Below are 15,997 nucleotides of genomic sequence, written 5' to 3' on the forward strand. Positions count from 1 at the left end.
GCCGCCGAGGAGGGGGAGGGGAGGGAGAGAGGCACGCACGCGACGCACAGGCTCGGCTTCCCCGCCCGGCGGCGCCATGATAGGGAGGTCGGCGCGGCGCCTCGGCGGGCCGGGCGGCCACGGGCAGGGCTGGCGGCTAGGGCTCCCGCCTGGCCCACGGTCTCCTCGCGTTCGCACGTCGCCGCAAAGGTTTGGATGGGGCCAGAACCATGACAGCAGCTCGGTTAGCGAAATGTGGACGCCCCGGAGAAGCGGTGCAGGCAGCTCAAAATGGTTGCTAATCTGGAAGGAGTACCATCTCTCGCCCCCCAGCCGCGGGGATTGGGACCTCCCCAAGGTGCCTGGAGGATCGGAAAGGGGTTCCCCCGGATTTTCCTCGGCTCTGCCTTCCCTCTCGCATCCCCACCCTCTCTTTGGAATGATTTCTGCTTCCCTCTCTCAAACTCTGCCCACATATTTGAAAGTAAAAGCTTTTGTGCAAAGCAATATATTTATTTATTCACTCATTCGTTCGTTCGGCGAACATTTCTAGAAGGCCCTTTCTATGCCAAATATTGTGCTGAGCGCGCTGAAGATGCACCTGTTAGCAAGACAGAGTCCTGGCTCTCATGGAGCTTATACGAAGCAGTAGGGACCCCCAGACAGGTGCCTGAGAAGTAGAGAGAGGTAGACAGTGGGGAAACAGTCCAATATTGGAGACATAGGAGGTAGTTTTTGTTTGTTGTTTAAGTGTGATCAGGAGACTACCTCCGTCAGAGTCACTCAGGCTGATTGTTTAAATCCTGGGCCCCGGTTGGTATCTCCAGAATCTTGGCTTGTTAGCCTAGGAACCTGCATCTTTAACACCTCACCCACCCCCACACTCTCTTGGCAATTCTTATGTACACCATAGTGTAAGAGCCATATTTAGGGAATTACTGAATATCCCAAAGGGTGTCAGAAAACAGCTTAACAAAATCAGAAGGCTTTAATTTTCAAGAATATTCTATCTACCTCAAAACTCAACATATCCAAAACTTGAATGTCTTTTTCTCCGGTGTCCTCTAAGGAAGTAAGAGAACCACCCAGGTGCTCAAGCCAGAAACTGAGGAAGGATCCATTACTCCTTCCTGTCTCTCTGGAGTCCCCCACATCCAGTTAGATCTTTGTAACTGTTGTTCCCTGCTACTATCAACTCTCATGGAAATACTGCAATAGGCTCTTCATTGCCTCCCTGCCCCTAGAATTGCCCTCTTCAATCCATATTCCACACTACAACACTACAGTTTGAATGTTTTGGGTTTGGGGGGTTTTTTTGTTTGTTTTTTAAGACAGGGTCTTGCTCTGTTGCCCAGGGTATGGCTAGAGTGCAGTGGAGTCATCATAGCTCACTGCAACCTCAACCTCCTGGGCTCAAGCCATCCTCCTGCCTCAGCCTCCTGAGTAGCTGGGGCTGCAGGCACTCACCACCATGTCCAGCTAATTTTTCTGTTTTTGGTAGAGGCATAGTCTCACTCTTGCTCAGGCTGTTCTTGAGCTCCTGGCCTCAAGCGATCTTCCCACCTTGGCCTCCCAAAGTGCTAGGATTACAGGCATGAGCCACCAAGCCTGGCCTTGAATAGTCTCTCAAAAAAGTAAATCGTTCTCAACACAGTATTCCTGGCCAAAAGAAAAAAAAGTAAATCTGTCATTTCCCTGTTTAAGACGCTTAGTAAGATCCCTTTAACATGGTAGGTTAAAGTCTAAAATTATTTGAGGCAGTTTCAGGACCCTTGGTGACCTCATCAATGCTGCCATCTCTGATCTCATCTGCCACAGACTTTTCTCAGGCTACAGTCCAACCAGGGAGCTCTCAGGTCACGTAAGTCAGGAAGTTCTGCCACCTCACAACTTTTGCAAGGGCTGCTCCCTTTACCCCAAACTTTCTTCACCTTTGTAGTCCTATTCCCCTACTTGAACCTTCACCTGAATAATTCCTACTACTCTTTCAGGTCTCAACTTTAATACGGTTTCCTCCATGAAGCATTCCCTCATCCCCCCAAGACTGAGGGCTTTGGCCCTTCATCATCACCCCTAGTACTTAACCGTCAACGCTTACTAAGGCGTCAGGATGTGTCAGGCACTATTCTAAGCCCTTTTCACACATTATCTCCTTTCTCATTTAATTCTCAAGTGGAGCCCATGAGGTAGGTACTACTATTATTCCATTTGACAAATGGAGAAACAGGGACATGTGGAAGTTACTTGCCCAAACCCGGACAGTAAGAGATGCAGCCAGGTCTGAAAGCCATTAGCCTGACCTCACAGGTGTACTCTTAACCATTACCAGGGTTTTTCAGACACTGGTCAGTACCCACTGATGAAGTCCACAGGTAACTTAGTGGGCCATGACCAACATTTCATAAAAGAAATAGAAAATATTAGAGAACAGCAACTTAAGCTCTTGATTTAGCAAACTTTTGTCAGATTCTCTAATATGATAAGTTCTCTAAATCTTATAAATACTGAAAATACCAGATTACACAAATATTACCAAAGTTAACACAAAAGTATAAATACTATGGATTTGATTTATGTCTTCATCCTCATGTTTAATTCTGAACCTTCTTAGGGTTAAATGACATTTGCCATCCCAAGTGAATTGAGGTTACTGCTCCAAGCTGACTGGGTTTATCTTTGCAGAATAGGGATTCTGGGCCTTACGAGGTGGCTCACACTTGTAATCCTAGCACTCTGGGAGGCTGAGGCGGGAGGATTGCTCAAGGTCAGGAGTTCGAGACCAGCCTGAGCAAAAGCGAGACCCCCCGTCTCTACTAAAAATAGAAAGAAATGATCTAGACAGCTAAAAATATATATAGAAAAAAAATTAGCTGGGCATGGTGGCACATGCCTGTAGTCCCAGCTACTCAGGAGGCTGAGGCAGAAGGATTGCTTAAGCACAGGAGTTTGAGGTTGCTGTGAGCTAGGCTGACGCCACGGCACTCTAGCCAGGGCAAAAGAGCGAGACTCTGTCTCAAAAAAAAAAAAAAAAAAAAGAATAGGGATTCTGTCTCAGCAGGCTGAGCCTGCCTTTTGACCAGAGATTTTGGCTAAGATACTTCTGCTACCACTGTGAACACACTGAGTCCCTTTTATAAGATGCTATATCTATAGGTTTCTCCCAGACCCTACCCTAGAGATTAGATTCCCATGGTGTCTTACCCTGTTCTTGCTGGATCTATTGATTAGGTTAGGAGGTAGATGAAATTCTGGTAACCTCACCCAGATTCCTTCCCATATTGGATTAGATCCAACTGATCTCTTCACTGGGTAATTAAATTTGGTGTTCTTTTCCTGCACTTGCCCTTTCTGCCACAATCCCAAAGTCATTCTAATGACGAAGAAGGTAGATCGACCCAGGCAGTAAAGGGTCCTAATGACCTCCTTAGGAATTTGTTCTTAACTCAGTAGGCAACAAGATAGCTCTCAACAATTTTGAGCAAGACACTAGGGTCATAACAGATTTACCAGAAAATCCAAACATGAGTTGAACCACTGGTCTCCAGAGGGCACTTACGGCTCCTCCCTCCCCCACCCTCCTACTCCTCCCAAGGTGGAGGCAGGACGGTAAGCAAGAAATTTCACCCCATCCCCACCCCACACACACAAAGGAAGAAAATCTTGCTAAAACTGGAGAATACAGAGTATTATCTCCTTGGGGTAGAGTCTTTAAAAGATAAAAGGTTCAACAAAAACAGGTGACGTCTCCTTCCCATTTTTCAACATAACCTGAGTGGTAACAAGGGCTGTCCTTGCCCTTCTGAGGAGCAGCCCAGCCCAGCCCAGCCAGCCTGCTCTTTTCCCTCTCCCACAAGGTCGCCAGACCCTAGGGCCACAACCAGCAGATGAAGCCTTGGGACAGCCCCAGGCTTGGGGCAAAGAGGCTGTGGTTTGTCTTTCTCTCCAGTTTCTCTGGTTAGGGTGGTTTTTGTCCCACTAGGAAGTAAAGTTCTAAGACTCATATTTGGGCATTGATGGGGGAAGGGTAGACAGAGAAGACCAGAGTCCAGCCTATCTTTCCTGACTTCTGTACTGTGGTTTGCACCCAGCTAATAATAAAGTGCTCCTTTGCCTGGTCATGTCATTGTCTCCATTATACATATTTACACATATGCACACACACCATGGACCGCATGAGGTGTAGAGATGGCTGGCCAAGGCAGAATTTAGGCATTTTGAGATCCCCAACCAAGTATCTTTTCCATATCATTTTAATATCAGTCCTTGAAAGTTACTCTGAATGCCCCTAACAGACCAGAATTAAGCTGGAGATGGCCAAAAGAAATGAAAAGGAAAAGACCAACAAAAAAGATAAACAGGAAAATTCAACACTGCTTGGTAACTGATGCGATATTGAGGAACTAGGAGGGCGAAGGTCAGAGGTAATTCCATGGCTTTAAGAACTAAATGAGAGAGAGTTGGTAGTGTGGTTGACAATCATCTAAAGGGAAGTCAATTTAGATAGAGGATGTGTTTGGTTTCAGACAGACTGTGTGATGGGTGGCCACAGGGAGTCCTGGCGTTTGGGCAGATCACTCCGAGCAGTCAGCAGCATGGAATGCCAGTGGGGAAGGCGGAGCGGGGCAATCAGGCCTGAGTGTGAACAGAGTGGTGCTGGTGGCATAGAGCGGGGATGATCTGAGAGACATTGGGGAGAAAGTTTAATCAGGGCTTGAAGACTGATTTGATTTTGAGAGTGGAGTGAATGAGTTTTCCAATAACCCCCTACTACTTTTATATTGAATACTAATAGCTTTGGACAGTTGCTCATTTTTAAAATGAGATCAGTCATTACATTTATTTATTCAACAGATAACTTGTAACGGTCACCTTTGGGTGTGACTCACTAGTTCAATAGAGTCCCCCTTCTCTGGAAACTGCCCCATTCACAGAGATGGTGCCCATCAATCATGCCTATACTGGAGAAGCTCCCTCCTTCCACCCACCCTTGCAGAGTGAGCCAAGGGTAGTCATCTGACCCGTGCTGTGCCAAGTGCACTCTCTGTCTCAGGAATTCAGAATGTTTGTTTGGCTAAGAGACACAGAGAATTGGAAGCATGCTAGAGCTAAGTCACATTAATGATGGAGCTATGGAGATAAGATCCATGAACACCACTGAGGACCCAAGATTGCCATGCCTTCTGGCCGCAGATGATTGGTCCAGACTTGAGCTGACTCCAGCTGGGCCAATTAAGTCCTTTCGTGGAGATTTTGAAATTGAAGTTGAGATCTGTGTATGTGTGCACTTGAGCTACAACTTATGTAATTTTGGGAGGGAGCTGTAGGCAGAGACAATTTTCCACCAAATGAACTGGGAAGTGGAAAGTCCGTCGTCAGTAGTGAGAGAGGGGTGCGGCTTATGCACACAGAGAAGCAGAAAGGAGAGAGAGAGAAAGGATTTCCCAGAGTCTCCACATTGCTGTAGTTTCTGGTTCTTTTCCTAAGACCTATAGGATTCCTGCCTTTGGGTTTCACACCTTCTTGAGTAGCTTCGGATAAATTACCCTTTTTGCTGAAAGTGGTTTGAATAGGGTTTTTTTGTTTGGTTTTTTGGGTTTTTTTCATTTTTTTGAGACGGAGTCTCGCTCTGTCACCTGGGCAAGAGTGCTGTGGCGTCAGCCTAGCTCACAGCAACCTCAAACTCCTGAGCTCAAGTGATCCTCCTGCCTCAGCCTCCTGAATAGCTGGGACTACAGGCACGCACCACCATGCCCAGATAATTTTTCTGTTTTTAGTAGAGACAGGGTCTCACTCTTGCTCAGGCTGGTCTCAAACTTTGGCCTCAAGCGATCCTCCCGCCTCAGCCTCCCAGAGTGCCAGGATTACAGGCATGAGCCACCTTGCCCAGCCTGAGTAGGGTTTCTGATGGGCAGATGCTCCCAACCCAAAGAATTCTGACAGATACTCATGTGCTGTGTGTGAGGCTCTGGGCAAGGCACCAGGGACCCAATATGGGTCAGGTGTGGCGCCATCCTCAAGGAACTTGGGATAAAATGAAGTCTATGCTTCAATGACTACGATGGAGGCTAGGAAGGGAACACCTGTTAGGGTTTACAGGAGGCCTGGCACTGCTAGGGCAAGGCTGGGACTAGGGAGAGTCAAGCCAGGAATGGAGGGCACAAAATTTAAGGAGCCCCCCACATTGAGGGTGTGTGAGTGCAGGGTTGGTACCTGCACGCCCCTGAGAGTGAGGGCCTTCTTGAATTTTGTCCCCTAGGCACCTTGCTAGGCTCACATTAGCTTGCTTGGCTAACAGTGGGGACCAGGAGGACTGCATAGAAAAGTCAGTGTCTGAGCTGAACCAAGGGACAGGATGGATTTGGACTCGGTGGCAATGTCATATACCTCAAGATAAAGTACCATTGTAGGAAATCCTCCTGTGAGAATTCTCAAGGTCTGCTCTAGGAACATCAGACTCTTCAGTGTGACATAAGAGTACAGGGCATGGTGGAGGAGAGGACATCAAGAAAAAGGACAGAACATAAAGTCAGATTCTGTAGGCAATGAGAAAATAGTGATGATTGTTAAGCTGGGAAATGACATAATCAGAGTGGTACTTAAGAAGATGAATGGAACAGAATAGCATGAACTGAAAGGCTAAGGTCAAGTCCAACAGGAGGCTATTGTGGCAATCTAAGCAGAGAGGTAAAATTCTAAGCTAATTGGCACTGGGATGGAGGTGCTATAGGAAAAATAATACACAATTAATATAATTTGGCAGTTGATTGGATGTTGGAGACAAGGAAGTAGAGAAATCAGAAATACTGCTGAACACTATGTAGCTTTAACAAAGAATAAGAAAGCACTCTACAAAATCAAATCCAAGACATATACGCAAAAAACTCAGAGAACTGTATATATGATATGCTATCATTTGCATTTTTAAAAGAGATAAGGCAAATATGTAAACAAACAACATATTTGATTACGTGTATAATACATATATATATATATACACACACATACACACACACACATATCCCTAGAGGAATACACACAAAATTGATGATATTAGTGGCCTGTTGAGAGGGGATGTGGGTGACCCAGTGTCAGTAGTAGGAGTCTTTTCAGTGTTTATAATTTGAATGTTTTGAATCTTGAACCATTTGGATGTATTACATAATGAAAAAAATTACTTAAAATGGCTAAACAGGCCAGTCACAGTGGCTCACTCAGCACTTTGGGAAACCGAGGTGTGAGGATCGCTTGAGACCAGTAGTTTGAGACCACCTAGAACAACACAATGAGACCCTGTCTCTAAAATAATTTTTTAAAATTAGCTGGGCATGGTGATGCAAGCTTGCAGTCCTATCTACTCAGGAGGCTGAGGCAGCAGGATCGCTTGACCCTAGAAGTTCAAGGCTACAGTGAGCTATGATTGCACCACTGTACACCAGCCTAAGCAACAGAGCAAGACCCTGTCTCTAAAAAAATAAATAACCAAAAATTTAAAAATTGCTAAACAAAAACAACCTCAAAGCCCAAAGATGATACCAAAGCATGGAGCTGGGTGACAGTGGCTCCATTAACAAAAATAAAGAACTCAGGAAGGGAAGTTCATTTGAGAAAAAGAATGATGTATTTGGATTGGGACATGCAGAATCTGAGATGCCAGCTGTACCTGTGTACAGGTGGAGAAGTCCAGCAAGCAATGGAGGAGAAGAGACCTAACCAATAGGAGGTCTTCAAAGACCTTTGTCAGAATAGTCCTTGTGGAGCAGCGTGCAGAAGCCAGAATTGGTGGGATAGCAGAATGAAGAGGGAGTGGGAACTTGGAGGTAACTAGAGCAGACTACTCCTTTAAGGAGGGATAAGAGGATATGATAGCTAGAAAGAGCTTAGGGTCAGGGCAGAGTTATGTATTGGGAATGAGGGAGATTTGAACTTGTTTATAGGAAAGAAGCCAGTAGAGAGAGTTTGAGGTGATGGCAAAATAGAGGAGGAAGTTGATGGAGGAAGGTCCCAAGGAGGTGAGAGAGCACAAGAGTAGGGTGTGCTGGAGGTGGGCGCCTCCACACTGGAGGGCCTGGAGGGGAGGGAGGAAGGAATGAGCGTGTGGCTGTGAGTGGAGGGGGCCCAGGAGGGACACAGAAGTCAAACTGGTCTAGTTGGGTGGCCCCTGTTTTCTCTATGAGTTATCTGCTGAAAGGGGGCCCCGGCAGTCAACAGAGAACTCAGGAGCAATGGTGACAGCGTGGTGATAGCCTGGAAGGCCGTGCTGCCGGGGAAAGCACCAAGGGCAGACAGGAGAGCTGACCACTGGTGCCCAGGCCCAGCCCAAATTAGGACCCACTCAGATCTGTTGATGCCAGTCTTTGTGGCTCACCCTTTCCGTGACTTTCCACAGCAGACCACAGACTCTTGGGAGGCCAATACATGGTTTTGTTTGCTGGTTGGGGGCTTTCTCTTTTTTTAAGAGTCACCTTAGGGGTTATTATTGTTGTTGATATTTGTTTTTGATGGTGGTTGATTGGTTGGTTGGCGTTTTATTTAATTGTAGTAAAATACATTGTATTAGTTTGCTAGGGCTGCCATGACAAAATACCTCAGACTGGGTGGCCTATGCAACAAATTTATTTTGTTACAGTTCTGGAGGCTGGAAGTCTGAGATGAAGGTGTCAGCAGGTTTAGTTTCTTCTAAGGCCTCTCCCCTTGGCTTTCAGACACAATCTTCTCACTTCTGCACGTGTCTGCGCTCGCTCTCTCTCTCTCTCTCACTCCCTTGCTTTCTGTGTGTGTGTGTGTATGTGTGTGTGTGTCCAAATTTCCTCTTCTTATATGTACATCTGTCATATTGAAGTAGGGCCCACACTAACGACCCCATTTTAACTTAATTTCCTCTTTAAAGGCCTTTCTCCAAATAGTCACATTCTGAGGTACTAAAGGTTAGTGTTTCAACAAGAGAATCTGGGGGGAGGGGGACACAGAGGACACAATTCAGCTCATAACATACACATACCATAAATTTACCATCGTAACGATTTTTAAGTGTACAGTTCAGTGGGTTTTTGTTTAAAAAGTCTTTTTTTTTTTTTTATGTATTCATTATGGCTCATGTAGCTTACCGCTTATGTACTTTTCGTAAGGTGAAGATACCCCAGGCGAAATAAGATGGCTCAGCCTCATTCCTGCCACATACTAGCAATCAGCATTCCTATAAAAAGCCCAGGTTCCTTTTAGTGGGGAATATTTATAGACCACAATCTAGACACTAGGAGTGATCATTAACATTAGGTTGTCATTTCAACGGGCAGTGCTATGAAATAAGTATTTTTGAAAGGAACAAAAAGAGTTTATACTGCTATTTCTGATTCAAATTTAACCTTACAATTGTTTACTTAACCTTACTGATTTTATACTTGTATCACTTTTATACTGAAAATATTAGTTCCTAATAACATTAAGGCAATTACCTATTTGCTTTATTATATAATATATGTAAAATAGTTTCAAAGTGAGAATACCAATATTACTATTTACAGTGAGACTATTGAACAAAGTTTAAGATTTATTTGCAGCTTTATGTGTCCTTAAAAAAAATAATCCACTAAGGATGTATAGTCAAAATACTGTGGTCTAAAGTCACTTGAGATAATATTTTCCTCTTTGTTATGATACCAACTTGAGATACACTTAGGTTCATTCCTTCCTGTTGTGTTCAAAACTGTGCATCAGCCACCTGAGTGTCTGCATACTGCTATAAAAGTCACAGAATTTTATTTAGTTTTATTTTTGAACACACAAAACAGTCACATGATTGCAAAACTGAAAATATAAAACAAGGCATATTAAGAGAAGTTTTACTTTCAGCCCATTCCCTTCCCCTTGCCCTCTCGAATGGACAATCATTTTTAGTTTTTATTTCTCCTTCTGGTATTTCTTCTCGCAAAATAAGCCACATACAAACATGCACACAAACATTTGTTTCCACACACACTGACATTTCCTGAACAAAAGGTAATATTTTATAGTGAATGTTTGGATGTTTGGGTGAAATATTATTTTCCTTTTTTTTTTTTTCTTTTGTTTTTTAAGAGGAGTTCTCGCTCTGCTGCCCTGACTAAACCGCCATGGCTCCATAGCTCACTGCGAGCTTGAACTCCTGTGCTCAAGTGATCCCCTTGCCTCAGCCTCCCGAGTAGCTGGGACTACGGGCACCTGTCATCATGCCCGGCTAATTTTTTTATTTTTTTAAGAGAAAAGGGGGTCTCACTATGTTGACCAGGCTGGTCTTGAACTCCTGGCCTCAAGTGATTCTTCCACCTCAGCCTCCCAAAGTGCTGGGATTACAGCCACCATGCCTGGCCTATTTTCTATCCTTTTACTTTCAACCTGTGTCTTTATATTTAAAATGTGTTCCTTGTAGACAGCAAATGGTTGGGACTTGCCCTTTCATTCAGTCTGATAATCTCTACATTTTAATTGGGGTATTTACACTGTTTCCTTTCAGTGTGATAATCATTATGGTTGGCTTTAAATTTATCATCTTACAAGTTGTGTATTTGTTCCATGTATTTCTTGTTCCTTTTTACCATTTGCCTGTCTTCTTTTGGATTAAGGATTTATTTTTCTTTTATGAGTCCGCTTTATTTCTACTATTGGATTATTAGCTAGACCTCTTTGTTTATTTTGGCAGGGGGCTGCTCTAGATTTTACAAATATACACTTTTAATCTATCACAGTCTACCTTCATTTGCACTTCACATTTAATATAAGAACCACAATGTAAATCAATTTCTATCCACCTGTCCTTTCTCCATTTTTGTCATAGGCTTTTTTTCTATATGTATTATAAACATCACAGTATGTTATCCTATTTTATTTAACAGTGATTATATTTATAATGAATTTAAAAATGAGGGAAGCATATGAAAAAATGTTGAACATCATTTGTCATTAGGGAATTGCCACTTAAAACAACAATGAGGTACTACTGCATATCTATTAGGATGGCTAAAATCTGAAAACTAGCAATACCAAGCGCTATTCAGGATGACAAGCAACAGGAACTCTCATTCATTGCTGGTTGGAATATAAAATGGTGCAGCCACTTTGGAAGACAGTTTGGCAGTTTCTTGCAAAGCTAAACATAGTCTTAACATACGATCCAGCAAATGTGCTCCTAGGTAATTTACCCAACTGATATGAACATATAAGTCCACACAAAAACCTGCATGCAATTGTTTATAGCCAATTTATTCATAATCCCCCAAAGTGGAAACAACCAAGATATCCTTCAAAAGGTGAATGGATAAACAAACTGTGATCCGTGCATGCAATGAAACGTTATTCAGTGACAAAAATAAATGAGCTATTACTAAAAGAGTGGAACTGGACTGTTCCTAACACAAAGAAATGATAAATGCCTGAGGTGATGGGTACCCCAATTACACTGATTTGATTAACTAACATTATATGCCTGTATCAAAAATCACATGTACCCTATAAAGCTATACAACTGTTATATACCCATAATAACTAAAAATAAATAAGCTATTAAGCCACAAAAAGGCATGGATGACTCTTAAATGCATATTGCTAAGTGAAAGAAGCCAGTCTGAAAAGGCTACCTAGGGTATGATTTCAATTACATAACATTCTGGAAAAAGCAAAACTATAGCAACAATAAAAAGATCAGTGGTTCAGGGGGAGGGGTAAAGAACAGGGTATTTTAGGGCAGTGAAATTGTTCTGTATGAGACCGTAATGGTGGATGCCTGGCACTATGCATTTATCAAAACCCATAGAAGTTTACAGCCCAAAGAGTGGACCTTAATGTATGTGGATTTTTAAAAAAACCATCTCTAGGTCTCTTTAAAGAAATGGCTAGTTCTAGGACTGGGAAGAAAATACAGCAGATGGGCCTAGAACATTTTTTTTAATTGACTTATGTACATATATAATTGTACATATTTGTGGGGTACATAGTGATCTTCCAATACATGTAATGTATAGTGATCAGATCAGGGTAATTAGCATATACATTATCTCAACCATTTATCATTTCTTTGTGTTGGGAACATTCAATATCCTCCTTCTAGCTATTTGATACTATATATTATTGTTAACTATAGTCATCCCATAGTGCTATAGAACACTAGAATTTATTCCTCTTATCTAGCTGTAATTTTGTACCTTGAACCTTGAATCTTTTATAGTGCCAGAAATAAGAACGTGCTCAAGAAAACACACACACACACACAATGGTGTGGCTATGACAAAGGAACACAGGAGCCAACTGAAAGAGTTCCCAGTAGCCAAAGCTGGAACAACTTGGGCAACAAAATAGATGAAGTGGTATTAGATTATAATCCAAAGTGTAAAATAAATATCCATGAGTTCATAGTGATAGAAATAAATGAATGAATGAATAAATGGGGAAGAAGAGATAAAGCTCCTATGCAGAATTCCAAATAATTTATTTACATACTCTACCCTCCAGGAGGTGGAGCATAACTCCCCACTCCTTGAGTGTGGGCTGAGCATAGTGATTCCTTCCAAAGAGTACAGTTTGGAAGGGGGAGGGGGAAGGTAATTTTACAGACTACCTCAGCCAGGTGACTGAGGTCAACATTGACAGGGATAATTCACATTGGTAGTATGTACCTTTGATACGATGTGATGTGAATGGTACTTCTGTGATCTTCCTCTCAAAAACTCATAAGCTGGCTGGGCACCACGGCTCACACCTGTGATCCTAGTACTTTGGGAGGCTGAGGAGGGAGGATCACTTGAAGTCAGGAGTTTAAGACCAGCCTGGACAACATAGTGAGACCCCATGTCTACAAAAAATTAAAAAATTAGCCACACATAGTGGCACACAACTGTAGTCCCAGCTACTCAGGAGGCAGGAGGATCACTCAAGCCCAGGAGTTTGAGGTTGCAGTGAGCTATGATGACGCCGTCGCACTCTACCCAGGGTAACAGAGTGAGACTCTGTCTCAAAAAAAGAAAAAAATAAATAACAAAACCCATAAACCCAGTCTAATCATAATTTTCTCCTGAGAAAAATTCCAATTGAGGAACCCCATACCCCTTAAAACTGTTAAGGTCATCAAATACAAGGAAAATCTGAGAAACTGTCACTGCCTAGCGAACCTAAGGAGACATGATGGCTAAATGTAATATGGTACCCTGGTTGGGATCTTGGAACAGAAGAAGGACATTAGGTAAAAACTAAGGAATTATGCTTAAAGTGTGGACTTTTGTTGATAATAATTTATCAAGGCATCTGGTTTTCACTCTGGCATGTGGGGACCTTAGAAGTCATCTCTCCCATTCATACAAGAAAAAAGCTGAGCAAACTGAAAATGAGCAACCCTTTTCAGATGGATGAGAGAACTGAGGTCATAGGGCAAATCGCTGCCCCCAAAATTAGAGAGGCAGATTGGAAGATACAGAGAATCAGAGCTTATTGGAGCAGAAAGCTGCCAGCAGAAACTTCTGCAGGAACCAGTCTTGGGTGGGAGAAGCTAAACTATAATTGACAAATTGCTGGAGGCTCCTTGTGGGTGAGTTTGAGAATTAACCACCATAGGGCCCAGTGTTGGGGCAGCGGGGCTCCACACTTGTGTGAGCTTTACCTCCACCAGCTTTTCACAGTGAAAATATGAGAAAAATCTTTTCTTGCTTCTGGCAGAGGGAGGGGGAAAGTAGCCGCTTTGAAATGCGCCCAGAGCAGTCTGTTCTTTCTAAAGAGGCCTGTCCTCAAGAGATACTATTTCACTGTGGCCTAATCAGGTGGGGTCTTACCACAGACTAACTGACCTGAAGGACAGAAAAGAAGCATTCCCAACCCCCTCTAGCCTACCTGTTTCACCTAAAGGGAGCAGTGGAGACTGAGAAGCACTCATGAAGGTCACAGCTCTGGGGCACAGGCTCACCAAAAGACTGAGACCTAGTCACAGGACTTTAGAAGGTTTCCCCTCTCCTACAACCTGAGCAGGGATGCTGGAGGTATCAGATCAGGAATTTTAAATAACCAGGATTAATATGTTAAGGGACCCAATGGAAACAGTAGGCAACATGCAAGAACAGATGAGTAATGTAAACAGAGATGGAAATTCTAAGAATGAATCAAAAAGAAATGCTAGAAATCGAAAACACTGTGACAAAAATGAAGAATGCCTTTGATGGGCTTATTAGTAGAGTGGCCACACTTATTAGCTGAAGAAAGAATCAGTGAGCTTGAAGATATGTCAATAATCAAAAGAAACTTCCAAAACTGAAATGCAAAGAGAAAAGTGACCAAAAAGAAGGTAACAGAATATCCAAGAACTGTGGGACAATTACAAAAGGTGTAAATACGTATAATGGAAATACCAGAAGGAGAAGAAAGAGAGAAAAGAACAGAAGAAATATTTGAAACAATAATGACTGAGAATTTCCCAAGATAAATAATAATGTATCAGTATTGGCTTTCTCTTAGCCTTGCTCCAGCTGAGGATAGACCAGAAGTCCTGGGGAGTTAGACCCCCAGGAATAGCCCTCAGTCAACTGACAGGTGGGAGCTGAAGGAGCACTACCCCAGCTTCCTTGCTGCTTGGTTGGGACCATGTGAGGTGTATTCTGCACCATCTCCCAGAGTTCTTCAATGGGATCCAGCCTAAACGCAGATGGCTGCGTTTCACACCCTTTGTTGGTTTCCTTCTTTTTCCTGTCTGCCTCCCCATTCCCAACAGTGCTTCCCAGGAGCACTTCCCAAGTAAAATATTGCACTAGTATTTTTACTCACAGGATTGCTTCTAGGATAATCCAAGCCAGTCTAACAAGGTATGTTCATTATGGTTTATTACTTCTATAATAGAGGAAAATAGGGGAAAAAATCATGACATCTATAAGGTGTTTTCAAAATTTTCTTTTTCTTTTTTTTATTTTTTCAAAAGCCTACCTACAGCACTGGTATTCCCAGGTGTTCTCCCATCCAAGTACTACCCAGGCCCAACCCTGCTTAGCTTCTGAGATTAGATGGGATTGGGTGTGTTCAGGGTGGTATGGCCATAGGCCATAAGGTATTTTCAAGCATGAACCTAAAGACAACATTTTCACCAGACTCTAGTGTATTTATATTATCTGAGTATCACTGATGAATTTGGAGAGCAGAGAATGGAGAAGAAGCATTATTAAATATTTCTTAAAGAAGACAGAGTACATTAAATTAAGTTGGGTATTTGATATTTTGGTGGCCAAGCCCACTGTGGTGCAGAAGCTGGGTAAGAAACCTGCAATCTAGCTGTAACCTCGTTACCGATCAGCTGCGTGCCATGTTTTTCTTACCTAAAGAGTAGAGAAGATAAAAGTGTCCCTTTTATGTAAATAAGACTATCAAGCATATAAACTGCTTGGAGGTACTTGGAATTCAAGATATATTATGATGCTATTTTTTGAATAGCTAAGTGAAGTTTACTTTGTATTTTTATTTGACATATATTCACAGTGGCTAAGTATTTTAGAGATGACCTTAAGTTCTGGGTAAATATTAAACTTAAATGTATTTTCAAATTATAGAGATAGTGACTAAAACTCTGAATGAGAAAAAAATGTTTTACTAAATGTAAGACCATCTAAATGTGAAGAAAGGAAAAAAAAAGAAAAGAAATAAATGTGAAGCAAGATTAGGAGGAAATGTATTAAAATCATAAAGCAATTTATGTTTAAATGGATGGGAGAGCTTAGGGGTTTTGTCTGTTTCTGATTTCTGAAATTTTGTTTGTATGATTATATTATTTTCATAGGGAATACAATATTTTAAGAGAATGATTTGTGGAAACAAATGATAGCAGATTTAATTAAAGGAAAGCTACTCTCATATTGTGCTGTCCTCTTGTTTACATTTGAAATTTTCACAGTAGGAAAAGAAGACTCAAGAAACTACTGTGTATAATTTTGTCAGCCACTGGGTTATTAAATAAGGTCTCCTCACTGATTTTTAAATATATTATTAATATATATTTTTAATACATTTCTTAAGTGACATTTAA

At 42.3% G+C, this 15,997-nt stretch overlaps 1 pseudogene; it reads right to left on the reverse strand.

Moving 5' to 3' along the window:
• Positions 1-14,904: 14,904 nt before the first annotated feature.
• LOC123647790 lies at positions 14,905-15,022 on the reverse strand (annotated as a pseudogene).
• Between the last annotated feature and the right edge of the window lie 975 nt (positions 15,023-15,997).

Source organism: Lemur catta, chromosome 11 (assembly GCF_020740605.2).
Source record: "Lemur catta isolate mLemCat1 chromosome 11, mLemCat1.pri, whole genome shotgun sequence".
In the NCBI taxonomy this organism is placed as follows: domain Eukaryota; kingdom Metazoa; phylum Chordata; class Mammalia; order Primates; family Lemuridae; genus Lemur; species Lemur catta.